We start from the raw sequence: 14,179 nt of genomic DNA on the forward strand, positions 1-14,179 counted from the left end.
AACTCATAGCCACGCTATGTACAATGGAACAAAACACTGCCCGGTCCTTCACCATCCTCCAAATTTTGCTATGTTTGAGCCCATTGTTGCAGCCATTGTGTCAGTCCATCTCATTGAGGGTCTTCCTTTTCCTCGCTGACCCTCTACTTTACCAAGCATAATGTGCTTCTCCAGGGACTGGTCCCTCCTGATAACATGTCCAAATTATGTGAGACAAAGTCTCACCATCTTTGCTTCTAAGCAGCATTCTGGCTGTACTTCTTCCAAGACAGATTTATTCATTCTTCTGGCAGTTCATGGTATCTCAATATTCTTCGCCATAATTCAAAGACATCAATTCTTCTTCAGTCTTCCTTATTCATTGTCCAGCTTTCACATGCATATGAGGCACTTGAAAATACCATGGCTTGGGTCAGGCACACCTTAGTCCTCAAAGTGACATCTTTGCTTTTCAATACTTTAAAGAGGTCTTTTGCAGCAGATTTGCCCAATGCAACATGTCGTTTGATTTCTAGACTGCTGCTCCCATGGGCATTGATTGTGGAGCCAATTAAAATTAAATCCTTGACAACTTCAATCTTTTCTCTGTTTATCATGCTGTTGCTTATTCGTACAGTTGGGAGGATTTTCGTTTTCTTTGTGTTGAGATGCAATCTATACCGAAGGCTGTAGTCTTTGATCTTCATCAGTAAGTGCTTCAAGTCCTCTTCACTTTCAGCAAGCAAGGTTGTGTCATCTGCATATTGCGGGTTGTTAATGAATCTTCCTTCAATCCTGACGTCCTGTTCTTCTTCATATAGTCCAACTTCTTGGATTATTTTCTCAGCATACAGATTGAATAAGTATGGTGAAAAGATACAACCCTGACACATACATTTCCTGATTTTAAATCACACTGTATCCTCTTGTTCTGTTCAAACAACTGCCTCTTGGTCTATGTACAGGTTTCTCATGAGCACAATTAATCACAACTCTAGATTCTCTGTATTATAGCAAATGGATGTTACACATTGTAAGCAATATACTACAGTATAAAGAAGTAAAGCCTAGAAGAAAAACAGACTTGCCCAATGTCCCTCAGAGAGTCAATGTTGGATTCTCAGGGTAAGACATTTTCCCTATAGTGGGCCATCTCCTTTGTATCCTTTCCAAAGGTACTGAAAGGATGCCATAAGAGTTAGTGGAAGCCCTGGTTATGCAGTGATTAAAATGCTTGGCTGCTAACTGAAAGTTCAGCAGTTTGAACCCACCAGTTGCCCCACAGGAGAAAGATGTGGCAGTCTGCTTCTGTAAAAAAATTACAGTCTTGGAAACCCTATGGGGCAGTTCTACTCTCTCCTATAGGGTGGCTATGAGTGAGAATAGAATAGATGGCAGTGGGTTTGGGTTTTCTTTAAAAATAAGAGTTAGTCACCAATTTAATTTCTTTTCTGCTACCAGGAAATGAGATGTGGACAGGTGTGGCATGGAGGGGTTATGCTGTGTGGCTCCTTTATTCTGCCCTCCGAGAGGAAACTCCTTGGAATGAACCAGTTTGTGGTTCAACTCACCTGGCTTTTGATCCACAATGCAGAGTGATTCAAGTTCCAGGAAAACCTTGGACCCTCCCATGGCTGACTGATTCTGTGAGACAGCCTGTGGAAGTTTTAAACATGGCTGCAAATCCTTTGACACTCTTCTCATCAAGAGGTGAGGTCTATGCACCCCCGCCCAATTTGAAACTGTGTGGGCTTGTAACTTCTTTGACCAATAGAGTACTGGGCAAATGATGTTATGTGACTTCTAAAGATGGGCCCGCATTTTCCACCTGGGTCACTGCAACATCAGCTCTTAGAGCCCTGAGCTGCCACCTAAGAAGTCCAATCACTCTGAGCCCACCATGCTGTGAGATCATGTGTCAGCACTCAGTCGACAGTCCCAACTGAGTCTAATCTTCCAGCCATCCCTGCCAAGGCACCAGACATGCGGGTGACGCTCCACACTAGACTACCCACCAGCCAAATACTACTGAGTGATCTCTGTCAAGGCCACGTGGGTAGAAGAATCACCCAGCAGAGCCCTGCCTGAATTCCTAAACTGTAGGATATAGTGAAACAGTTGTTGCATTGAGCTGCTAAATTTGGGGGATAGTTTGTTGCACAATAAATTAACCAGAACACAGGTCTCATCCCCTGCCACATACTCCCACTCTTATTGTACCCTGTGTGCTGACAAACAAGGCGTCCAAGCTGTTCATGGAACATACTTTGCACTTTCCTGCCGTGGTGCCTTTGCTCTTGCAATTTCCTCTACCGGAACTGCCCTTCTCATCTCCCCAGCTGAACTCTTATTCATCACTCAAGACCCATCTTGGAGGTGAGCTCCTTTGTGCCTGCTTTTCTGATAACCCTGGATGAATTAATAGCTCCTTTTACTGTGACGCCACAAGTCCTTTGCTTATCCCTCCATCTAGCACTTATTCCTGGGTCATGATCTGTTGTAGTCTGCTTGTCTCCACTGCTAGACTGTGAGCTTTTTTAGGGCAGGGAGTAGGTCTTGTTCTCCTCAGCATCTCATCTAGTGCCAAGCATGGTACCCAGATGGGTTCCCAGAATGTGTGAGAGATAGACAAGAGGCCCTGATAGAGGAAGTCTCATTCCTGAGAGGGAAGGCAGCTCAGATAGGGGGACGTGGGAGTTATGGCATGATGAGATCAGGTTTACCTGGCAGTTTATTTCCAGGAGTAGCAGGGGCATCTGTGTACAGGGTTGATTCTCATGGGCAATGAGTGGGAAAAGCCTTGCCTAAGGAGTGGAAATGGAGCAGGGAGACTCTTGAAGAAGTGGGCTCCTCAGGGAAGAGATCTTCCCTTCCAAGAATCTCCCATTTTTTGTCATGTGGTTTGCAGGACTCTACTTGGCAGGGGATTGGCTGCTCAGAGTTGGCAGATCAGAGCAAATGGCAGCTGTGGGAATTTGCTGCCATGTGCCACCAGGTGGTTAGAGGTCGGACATGGCCCTTCACATGTGTTCCCACTCATTGAGTCTGGAATAGCCCTCAAGAAAACACATGGGCCTGGAAATCTTGGCTTATAGGTTACAGCCTTGGGCTCAGGGTGGCATGAAGCCCACTGAGAGAAAGAGAGAGAGAGAGAAAGCCTAGCATTGCCCTAAAAGATTTGCTTAAATAGGCCTGGCCAGCCAGCCCCCATATTCAGTCTCTCAGCTTGGCATGGATTGTGACTCCTCCTGCCTTTCTCCACCTCTACCCCCAGATGCAATGAGGAACTGCCAAAGTGCCTGACTCATGAGATGTGGCAGCCTGATTGGCCACACGGCTCTGAACAAGCTGTTCCCATGTCAGGATCTTGGTTTCCATGTGTAACATGTGGGGCCTTGGCTGGCTAGTATCTGTGGGTCCTTTCTGCCTTACTGCCAGCAACAGTTAATGGAACTGAGCCTGAGTTTATGGCTTCTCCCTCTGACGAGGCCCTGGCCCCTGGCCATCCCATGGAACTGGGCTTTGGCATGTTTCCAGGGACAGGTCAGGACTTTAATACTTGGCTAGGCTAGGGGGCCAATTAACAGTAGGTTAATCACAGTCCAAGATTCCCAATCTACTTATTTACTGAGTCATTATTTGATGAGGCCAATTAAGAGTTTTTGGATGGATTTTTAATCCCTGTGAGGCACCCACAATGTGATGGTGACAATGTGCAATTCACAAGGCACCAGGTGATGAATGGCAGTGACCTCACAAGAGGAAGAAAATACTGTCCCAGCCCCACTGGTTCTGTACACAGAGAGAGTCAGACCTGGGGGAGGGGTGTGCCAAGAGAGAGGAACACTTGATAAACCTCCTTCTGACTGATACAGCTGTGGAAAACTCGAACTACTGTCATCTTTGTGGCATTACTAGAAATCAAGCATCCAGGTCAAGGGACAAGCTGGTCTACCCCCTTGCATGCGGAGCAATTGGATTCCTCTGGCCACTGTCTCTCAGAGAAGCCCGGGGCTGGCCCAAGTCTGTGCTGTGGACACCCTGGGGGAGGACTAATGTCAGGGATTAGCAACATTGGAAGGAAGTGTATATCCATCTGAGCTCTTCTGTGGAGGGGGGCTTCTAAAGAAAGCATTCACACCACCCATGGGGTGGGCATCCTGCATACCAAAGAGGTGGGTATCCTGAACTCTCCAGGCCCTTCAACCTTGAGCATGCTGGAGTCTGTGTTTTCAATAGTGTCTTTCTCTGCGTGCGAAGGCCAGGACAGGATGTGGCCTGCGCTGGGGCCCAGGGGGAAGAGAATGAGCTCTTGAGTGTTTTGGTGCTGGCCTCTCAACAGCTGAATGGCTTTGAGCTAGCCCGTTAGCCTCTCTGAGACCCCTGTCATCTCCCTAGTAAAATGGCTGTGGTATAATAATTCCTGGTTCACAGGGGTTTGTGCCAAAGTGCCTCCGGTTTGGGTAGCACCAAGAAGCCAACCAGGGAAGCACTATAAGGGGACGTCTGAGGGCCTCCCAGTTCCTAAGCTCAGGATGCCCACTCCTCTGGCCTCCAATGAGGTGGTGTGCTGGCTGCCTGGGTCTGCTGATTACAATAAGTCAGACTGGTACAATTGCCTGCCCTGCAGGCTGGGCACTGCATGTGTGAGACAGCAGCTGCCAAGTCAGGCTCTGAGGACAGAGTATCAGAGGAGGCTGCACGGAGAAAGGCCGCTAGCCAGGCAGGGCGCCACGAGGCGGCTCAATTAGGGGAAAGCCAGCTTGCTTTTGCCAACAACCACACATCTGTGCATTAGTCTATCATGGCGTAACAGCTCCTGATCTGTGCCTTAGGCCTAATGATTACACATGGGCCTTGGGCTGAATCCCAGGTAGGGGCCTGTGCTGCCTGACATGAGTGTCCTTTCCAGCAATTTGCTCCCAGGTATTAATATCAAAGCACTTTGAGCATTTCCAAAATAAACCAGCTTGGTTTGACAAATTCTTAATGGGGAAATACTAGATTTCCAGTGCTCTACACTGTAAGTGCCTGTGCATTCCCCAAAGACATTGTTACAATGCAGATTCTGATTCAGAGGGTCTGGTCAGGCCTGAGAGGCTGCGATTCCAATAAGCTCCCAGAGTCACAGCTGGAGGAAGACAAGGACCAAAGGTATGCTCAAGCCAAACCCTCAGTTGACCAGGCCAGGGTGGTGTCTGGGTGCCTGACAGGAACTGTCCAGGTGTAAATAATACAGGGTAAGGATTATAGTTCCAGCACAGAGTTGGGATTTCAGCGGTCCCATCTACAGCACCTCTCTTCCCTCAGAGAGTTCTGGACCGGAGAGGCAGGCGGCTGAGTCAGACAGATGGAGATGGAAGTAACTGCTCCATCATGGATACAGCCTGGACAGGCAGTCTCAGGTTGGATGGCAGTCAGGGGGCCTGCCGGCCCATCCTGAACTTGGCAGACAAATCCACCCAGGCAAGAGTGCAGCCTTGGGGTGGAGAGAGGGAAAAGGGGAAGCTAGTGGCCAAGAGTATCACCTCTGAAGCCCCTTGATGTGTTACTATGAAGCCAGGGAAGTGGGGGCTCCTGCTCACCCCAACTTAGCTTCAATGCCTACTGCAAGTAGCAGCCTCCTCACCACCCTTGCATCTCCCTTTGTCCCTCTGTGGTCTAGTCACCTCACAGTGGCCAGAGTAGCCTTGTTAGTCATAAATTGGATCACATCACACCTCAGTTCAAGACCTTCCAGTGGCTTCCAATCACACACAGAATAAAATCTGAATCTCTCACTGAGGCCCATGAGGTCCGTGAGGCTTGGCATGATCTAGGCTCCTGCCCACTCACTGCACTCCAGCCACCTGGTCCTACTCACCTTGTCTCAGGTCTCTGCTCAAATGTCAGTCCCTCAAACTGCCAGGAGCACACTCTCTAAAATGCCCCCATTACGTTGCTCCCCTTTCTCCCCACTCTCTTCTTTGTGGTACTTATCATTGTTCAGATGAATATGCTCTTCTCTGCTGTGTTTGTTCCTCCGCTTCTGCCTGTTGACATTCAACTACAAGACTTTCTCACAGACTCTTCCCCTGGTAAGTTTTTGTCCTGTGCCCTCTGCCCCTCTTCTTCTATGAAATTCAGCTCCCTTCTGTGAGAAAACAGGGAAGGGAGGACTTGAGTAAGGCTGGAGTGGATATTTTTGGTAGGGAATGGGAAGCCTTTTGGAGAGCTCTTGGTGGTTGGTGACGTGGTTGTGTCTTAGGACAATTTGTTATGTTAATGAGGTCACAGGAGAGTAGGGTGGGTCCTAAAGGGTGCAGGGTTTCTTTCTGAGGTGATGAAAATGTTCTAAGATTGACTGTGATGATAGTTGCACATATCTGTGGGTACATTAAAAACCATTGAATTGTATACTTTAAATGAGTGAATTGTATGATATGTGAATTAGATCTCAGTAAAGCTGTTAAAAATAAAAGAAGTGCTCCAAGTTGTCTCACAGAAACAAATGCTAACATTCTGTGAGCGGAAGCACCTTAACCCTAGGATTCATCATCATCACAATCAAAGGGAAACAGGCACACAAGTAAACCAGACACCATGAGTAACAGCAAAGGAAAAAAAAATCAACAGAAAGCAGAAACAGACACAGAGACTTCAGATAATTCAATTTTTAGGTACAGATTATGAAATACTTATACTTGCTATGTTTAAAATAATAAAGGACAGAAAAGACTGAAAATATCTGAAAATGAAAGCGAATATCTATGTGTATAAAATAAAATACTTTCTAAATGAAAGTAATAAATGATAGTGCAGGAAGTAAGTCATAAATATCACTCATCGCCTCATGGCTTGTTTCACAAATGAAGACTATTTGCTCATACTTTTCCTTGTGATGTCATCCATTTTTAAAAATATTTCAATTAATTTCTCCTCTCTCTCCTTCTTTACTCTGCTTCGTGATGGTGGGCCTTGGACTTTATAAACCAGATTTCTGCGTTGCCTTCTGGATCCCTGTTAGAATCTGCCAGTAGAAGATGGTAGAGAGAGACTGAGGTTAGAGGAGAAAGAAGAGGTTGGCTTCGTCCTATCTGCTTGTTACGGACTTTGACTTGCAGTTCCTCTGAGCATCATCCCAGCAACGCTTCTTCACATAGGCTGGTGAAATAAACTGTGGTATACTCACACAACGGAATATTACATATTAGTGACTTTCAGCTTAAACATATGAGATGGAGCTGAGTGTCTTTTCAATTGTAAGAGTGTTAAATAGCATTATTTCCAGCAGGAGAAAAAATTAGATGTGTATATGTGTGTGTGTTGAAAGGTTGATCAGCAAATATCAAAGTGATGAACTTTAGTAGGTCCATATAGTTCATTTTGGCTGCCCAGACTCTAAATCCAAGGCTAGAGATGGGAAGAAACATTGGCTGTACAGATTCCACTCAGTTGGAGGCAGTGGCAACAGAGGAAGCACTGCCTGTTTCCTGAGGCAGCAGTGGCAGCCCTGGGTCTAGCATCAGCGTCCCATGCCCTGCATCAGTGGTGCAAACTCAAGTGTTTGTGCTCCTCCATGGTAGGAAGTCACATGGGTGCCTTCTCTAGCTCAGCCGTGGCCTTGTTCTTGTCTGGGATGGCTCCAAGTCTGGCTCACCATCACTCCCCAAAAAGTGCGTGGATTACTCAATCCCAATTCCCTTTTAACTAATTCCCTTTGTGCTAATATCAGCCAGAGTGAGATTTGATTGCTTGAAACCAGGCACCCTGAGTGGAACACGTCTATCATCTGGTTTGTCACTCAGCAGGCCATGGGCAATGCTATGAGCTCAGGAGGTTAACAGAATAGTGACTATGCCTTTTTATCTCGGTCTGCAGTACCGTCTCTACCTCAGGACATGGGTTCTTGTTTCTCACTTGCAGCCCTCAGAGCCGCACCTATGCAGCCGGCCCATCTGAGTGGCTTCCAAGCCACAAGACTCCAGGACCCACTTCTCCATTTAAATCCCACTGGAGGCTTCTGAAAGATGGTTTATCTGAGCTTCATAATCCTATAATATGACCATGGTGAGGCTTAGAGGTTATGTATTCATTGGAGGTGTCCCCAAAGTAAAAACTGCAGCTCCAATAATCTTCATGGTACGGTAGAGAGGCATGAAGAGCCCTGGACTTGGGGAAGGGGCAGGGAAGGAGACCCAGACCTGGTCTGACACTGCCCCTCACTCATTCTGTGACCTATGTGGGCCATTTCTCCAGGGATGGGATTGAACCAGATGATCTTTAAGCCCTCCTCCCTACTCCTGCTCCCCAGTGGCTTTGACCATTTGGTCATGATGATTTTACTAGAGGACATCTAAATCTATGGATAGAGTCAGAAAATATACACTTTCAACATTAAAATTTTCCAGAGTCCTTATTTGCTCGAGGAATTCCCATCTTTGTGGCATGTTGCTGAGGAGGTGATTGGTGAGCATATGCCTTCCCAAGAATCCTCTGCTGCCTGAATCTTGGCAAGCATCCTTGGTAACCCCAATAAAAGTAAGGTGCCCATCCTGTATTAAAAAAAAATTTTTAAAAGCTGGAACTCTAGCAAAGTTTAACTCATCTGGAAGGATGAATGGTAGTGATGTTGAATGCTGTTGAAGAAGGGTAAAAAATTTTCAAAAGACAGAACTTAGGATGGTGACAAAGCTGCCCTCCCAGAGCTGATATATGGCCCTAAGTGGCCTTGCCATAAAAAGAGGGCATGTGGAGGCTTTGAAATTGACATACCTCTCACTGAATTCAATCAAACACTTCAAGGGGCAGAGTAGAAGGGGCAGGGACTGGGGACCATGCTTTCAGAGGACATCTAGGTCAACTGGCAAAACAAAGTTTGTTAAGAAAATGTTCTGCATCCTACTTTTGTGAGTGGCATCTGGAGTATTAAAAGCTTGCGAGTGGCCATCTAAGATGCATCAATTGGTCCCAACTCACCTGGAGTAAAGGAGAATGAAGAACACCAAAGACACAAGGAAAGTATTAGCCCAAGAGACAGAAAGGGCCACATAAACCAGAGACTCCATCAGCCTGAGACCAGAAGAACTAGATGGTGCCTGGCTACCACCAATGACCACCCTGACAGGGAACACAACAAAGAGTTCCTGATGGAGCAGGAGAAAAGTGGGGTGCAGAACTCAAATTTTAGCAAAAAGACCAGACTTAATGGTTTGATTGAGACTGGAGGGACCCTGGAAAACATGGCCCCCAGACTCTCTGTTAGCCCAAAACTAAAACCATTTCCTAGGCCAACTCTTCACACAAAGATTAGACTGGACTATGGGACATAAAATGATACTCGTGAAGAATGTGCTTCTTAGCTCAAGTAGATACGTGAGACTAAATGGGCAGCTTCTGTCCGGAGAGAGATGAGAAGGCAGAGAGGGTCAGGAGCTGGTTGAATGGACACAGGAAATCCAGGGTGGAAAGGAGGAGTGTCCTGTCACAGTACAGGGAGAGCAACTGGGCTTACATAACGATGTATGTATAAATTTTTGTATGAGAGACTAACTTGAATTGTAAACTTTCACTTAAAGCACAACAATTTAAAAAAAAAACTCCTTTTGTAATGGATAGTTTTCTTCCTGCATTTCTGTAGCAATCTACATTCAGAGAGCATAGCCTACCTGCCTGCTCCCCTCCTGTGCCAGAGCCTAGCATCAGGTTGGGAACTGGCATTGCCCAACATAATTACCAAGCCTGCTCTGGGGCTTCCCTTTACCTTTAGCAGCATCTTTCCTGGGACCAGCTCTAGTGTATGTAAGGATCAGATGGGAGGGTTAAGTTAAACTTGTCATAGTCAGATAGGGACTGGTGGGAAACGATAAGATGGGTGAAGTGCTGGTAAGCCTGGAAGCCAGAACTAGATGGGCAGGAAAGAAAGAAGTCATGAATGGAGAAGGGAAGGGTGCTTATCACTGATGAATACCCACTAGGAGCAAAGCCCTCTGCTGGACTCTTTACTAACACCATTGCCTTTCAGTATCCCAGGATGATAGGCAATGCCTCTGGAATCCATTCTCTAGTTTTGTCAAGCAGTACACCATCATTGGTGGATATAATTACCTCCTCCCCTGGATTGTATTATAATGAAATGTGCAAAGACCTGGAGTTAGAAAATCAAAAGGGAAGAATACACTAGGCATTTCTCAAGCTGAAAGAACTGAAGAAAAAATTGAAGCCTCGAGTTGCAATATTGAAGTCTTCTCTAGGCAAAATATTGAGCTACGCAAGAAGCATCAAGAGAAGATGGAAGGAATACACAGAGTCACTGTACAAAAAGAATTGGTCGATGTTCAACCATTTCAGGAGGTAGCATATGATCAAGAACTGATGGCATTGAAGGAAGAAGTCCAAGATACACTGAAGGCACTGGTGAAAAACAAGGCCCCAGAAATTGATGGAATACCAATTGAGATGTTTCAACAAACAGATGCAGCACTGCAAACACTCATTCATCTATGCCAAGACATTTGGAAGACAGCTACCTGGCCAACCTACTGGAAGAGATCCATATTTGTGCCCATTCCAAAGAAAAGTGATCCAATAGAATGTGGGAATTATCAAACAATATCATTAATATCACAAGCAAGTAAAATTTTGTTGAAGATAATTGAAAAACAGTTGCAGCAGTGCAACAGGGAATTGCCAGAAATTCAAACCAGATTCAGAAGAGGGTGTGAAATGAAGAATATCACTGCTGATGTCAGATGGATCTTGGCTGAAAGCAGAGAATACCAGAAAGATGTTTACCTGTGTTTTATTGACTATGCAAAGGTGTTGGACTGTGTGGATGATAACAAATTATGGATAACATTGCAAAGAATGGGAATTCCAGAACACTTGATTGTGCTCATGAAGAACCTGTACATAGACCAAAAGGCAGTCATTCGAACAGAACAAGGGGATACTGTGTTGTTTAAATCAGGAAAGGTGTGTGTCAGTGTTGTATCCTTTCACTATATTTATTCAATCTGTATGCTGAGTAAATAATCTGAGAAGCTGGACTAAATGAAGAAGAACGTGGCATCAGGATTGGAGGAAGGCTCATTAACAACCTGCAATATGCAGACGACACAACCTTTCTTGCAGAAAGTGAAGAGGACTTGAAGCACTTACTGATGAAGATCAAAGACTACAGTCTTCAGTATAACGAAAACAAAAATCCTCACAACTGGACCAATAAGCAACATCATGATAAATGGAGAAAATGTAGAAGTTGTCAAGGATTTCATTTTACTTGGATCCCCACTCAATGCCCATGGAAGCAGCAGTCAAGAAATCGAACGATGTAATAATGCATTGGGCAAATCTACAGCAAAAGACCTCTTTAAAAGTGTTTAAAAGCAAAGACGTCACCTTGAGGACTAAGGTGTGCCTGACCCAAGCCACGATGTTTTCAATTGCCTCATAGAATGCTAAAGCTGGACAATGAATAAGGAAGACTGAAGAAGAATTGATGCTTTTAAACTATGGTATTGACAAAGAATATTGATATACCATGGACTGCCAGAAGAATTAACAAATCTGTCTTGGAAGAAGTACAGCCAGAATGCTCCTTAGAAGTGAGGATGGCAAAAATTCGTCTAACGTGCTTTGGACATGTTATCAGGAAAGACCAGTCCCTGGAGAAGGACATCATGCTTGGTAAAGTAGAGGATCAGTGGAAAAGAGGAAGACCCTCAATGAGATGGATTGACACAATGGCTGCAACAATGGGCTCAAACATAGCAACATTTGGAGGATGGTGAAGGACCGGGCAGAGTTTCGTTCTGTTGTACATAGTGTCATTAAGAGTCAGAAACAACTTGATGACACCTAGCAACAATAATCCCTAAAGTGGAACGCCAAGGGCGGGCTTTGGGTCTGGCACCTCTCTGCAATCATGGCCCCCAACACTAAGAAAGCTTTAGTAAATGGGATTGTCACTCAACTCTCCAGCTGCACCATCACCTTCCTTAGAACCTTTCTCCGTTCCAATCTTTTTTAAGATTCATTCGTTATCGTAAACGCAATTTTGAGCTTCCCGTGGCTATGATCGCTGTTGACAATTCCCATTACGATCAAATATTACAATAGTCACTATGAAAACTGCTATTAGAACTTCCCTCCATAACATTCATGATTATAATTTAACTCGTAGAAGCTTGCAAGGCAGAAGGAGAAGCTTTCTCCACAAAGCTTTGTTGGATCTAGAATGGTGGGAAGAAAGGTTACCCAGATCAATTTAAACATGCAGAAAGAGTGCAGCTGGGGATATGGCTTGTCGAGTCCAATCAGAGGATGCTTTCTAGTTCATGCCAGCCACAGCAAACTGTGTTAGGAGGTCAGCAGAAAGGCTGGTGAACATAGCTGAGTGGGCTTCAGAGGTGACAGTAGCTCTGGCTGAGCTTATGCGGGCTGTTGCTAGGTGCTAGGCTGACAAAGCCATCCTTTGCTGGTGGCTGGTCTCAAGGCTGAACACCAGATTCAAGCATGTTTTCAAATCTCACACTCCATTTCCATGGGGCTGTGAGCCTTGGTGCCCATAAGGCAGGTTCCCTTTGTATTTCCCTGGGCATTTGGCCTTGACAAGGAAGTGTGCGGTGTCCACACTTACCATGGCTGCACACGGATGCCAGAATTTTGTGGAGGAAGAAGAAAAGCAGCACTAGATAGGTCTCAGTGATAGTATCACCAGATCCTATTAACTCCTCCCTCACAGCAGTCCTGAGTCCCAGCCACCCAGGCTTGGTGCCTTTTGTGAGATCCTATTTTCCTTCTTTATTCAGATGGTGATGTTCCCTGCTTCGTTAGCTCCCCCTCTCCCAGAGGGTGTATGTACAGCCACCAGCACTACTGCTATCAAGAGGCTATAAGTAAGAGTTTTTCATAGCAGTGTCTTAGTCATCTAGTGCTGTTATAACAGAAATACCACAAGTGGATGGCTTTAACAAAGAGAAATTTATTTCCTCAAGGTAAAGTAGGCTATAAGTCCAAATTCAGGGCGTCAGCTCCAGGGAAAGGGTTTCTCTCTGTGTTGGCTTTCTCATCAATCTTCCCCCAGACTAGGAGCTTCTCCGCACAGGGACCCTGGGTTCAAAGGACACGCTCTGCTCCCGCCACTGCTTTATTGGTGGTATGAGCCCCCCCCCCCAAGCCCGCTCACTTCCCTTTCCTTTTTATCTCTTTACGTTGGATTAGGGATGTGACCTGGGTAAGGTGTTACAATCCCACCCTGATCCTCTTTAACATAAAATTACAATCACAAAATGGAGGACAACCACACAATACTGGGAATCATGGTCTAATCAAGTTGACACATATTTTTGAGGGACACAAGTCAATCCATGACAAGCAGGTACTTCTGAAATCTTAAGTGAGAATTCTCTTCTCCTTAAAATACAGAGCAAAAAGTTAAACCAGTAAGTCATATTTGAATAAATGATAACATAGGAATAGCAAGAATATGCCAGTGGACACACAGAAAAGTGAGTGATCAATTCCAACTAAGTGAGAAGAACTACTTTCATGAATGGTGGGGAAGGGCATATTAGCTTGACCTAATGGACATATATAAAGTTTTTTCCAACAATTATAGACTATAGATTTTTCTCACCCAGGGAATATTTACAAAAATGATCATGGTCTGGGCTATCATGAAAGCCTCAGCACATTTCAGACCGTGATCTCTCACCACAACAAAATTCTGTAAGAAGCTAATAACAAAAGATAAATAGAAATGACCATATATTTAAAAATTTAGACAACAGCACGAAATAACTTATGATTTAAATCAGACATCACAGTGGACATATAAAAACACCTACGACTTAATGATAATAAAAGCAGCATATATAAAACCTTCAGGATACAGCCAAGACAATACTTTTATTTTTAACAGTATTATCCCAGTTGACCCAGTGCAACCCCATGTGTGTCAGAGTAGAACTGTGCTCCACAGGGTTTTCAATGGCTGATTTTTCCGAAGTAGATCATCAGGCTTTTCTTCCAAGGCAACTCTGGGTGGACTCAAACCTCAACCTTTTGGTTAGCTGCTGAGCGCATTAACCATTTGCACCACCCAGGGATAGCGTACTGGGGAAATGATGTTCTGTGACTTCCAAGGATGGATCATAAAATGTCCTGCATTTTCTACCTGGGTCACTGCAACACTAGCTGTTAGAGCCCTGGGCTTCCA

This window comes from Trichechus manatus, unplaced genomic scaffold (assembly GCF_000243295.1).
Source record: "Trichechus manatus latirostris isolate Lorelei unplaced genomic scaffold, TriManLat1.0 scaffold00279, whole genome shotgun sequence".
NCBI classification, from domain to species: domain Eukaryota; kingdom Metazoa; phylum Chordata; class Mammalia; order Sirenia; family Trichechidae; genus Trichechus; species Trichechus manatus.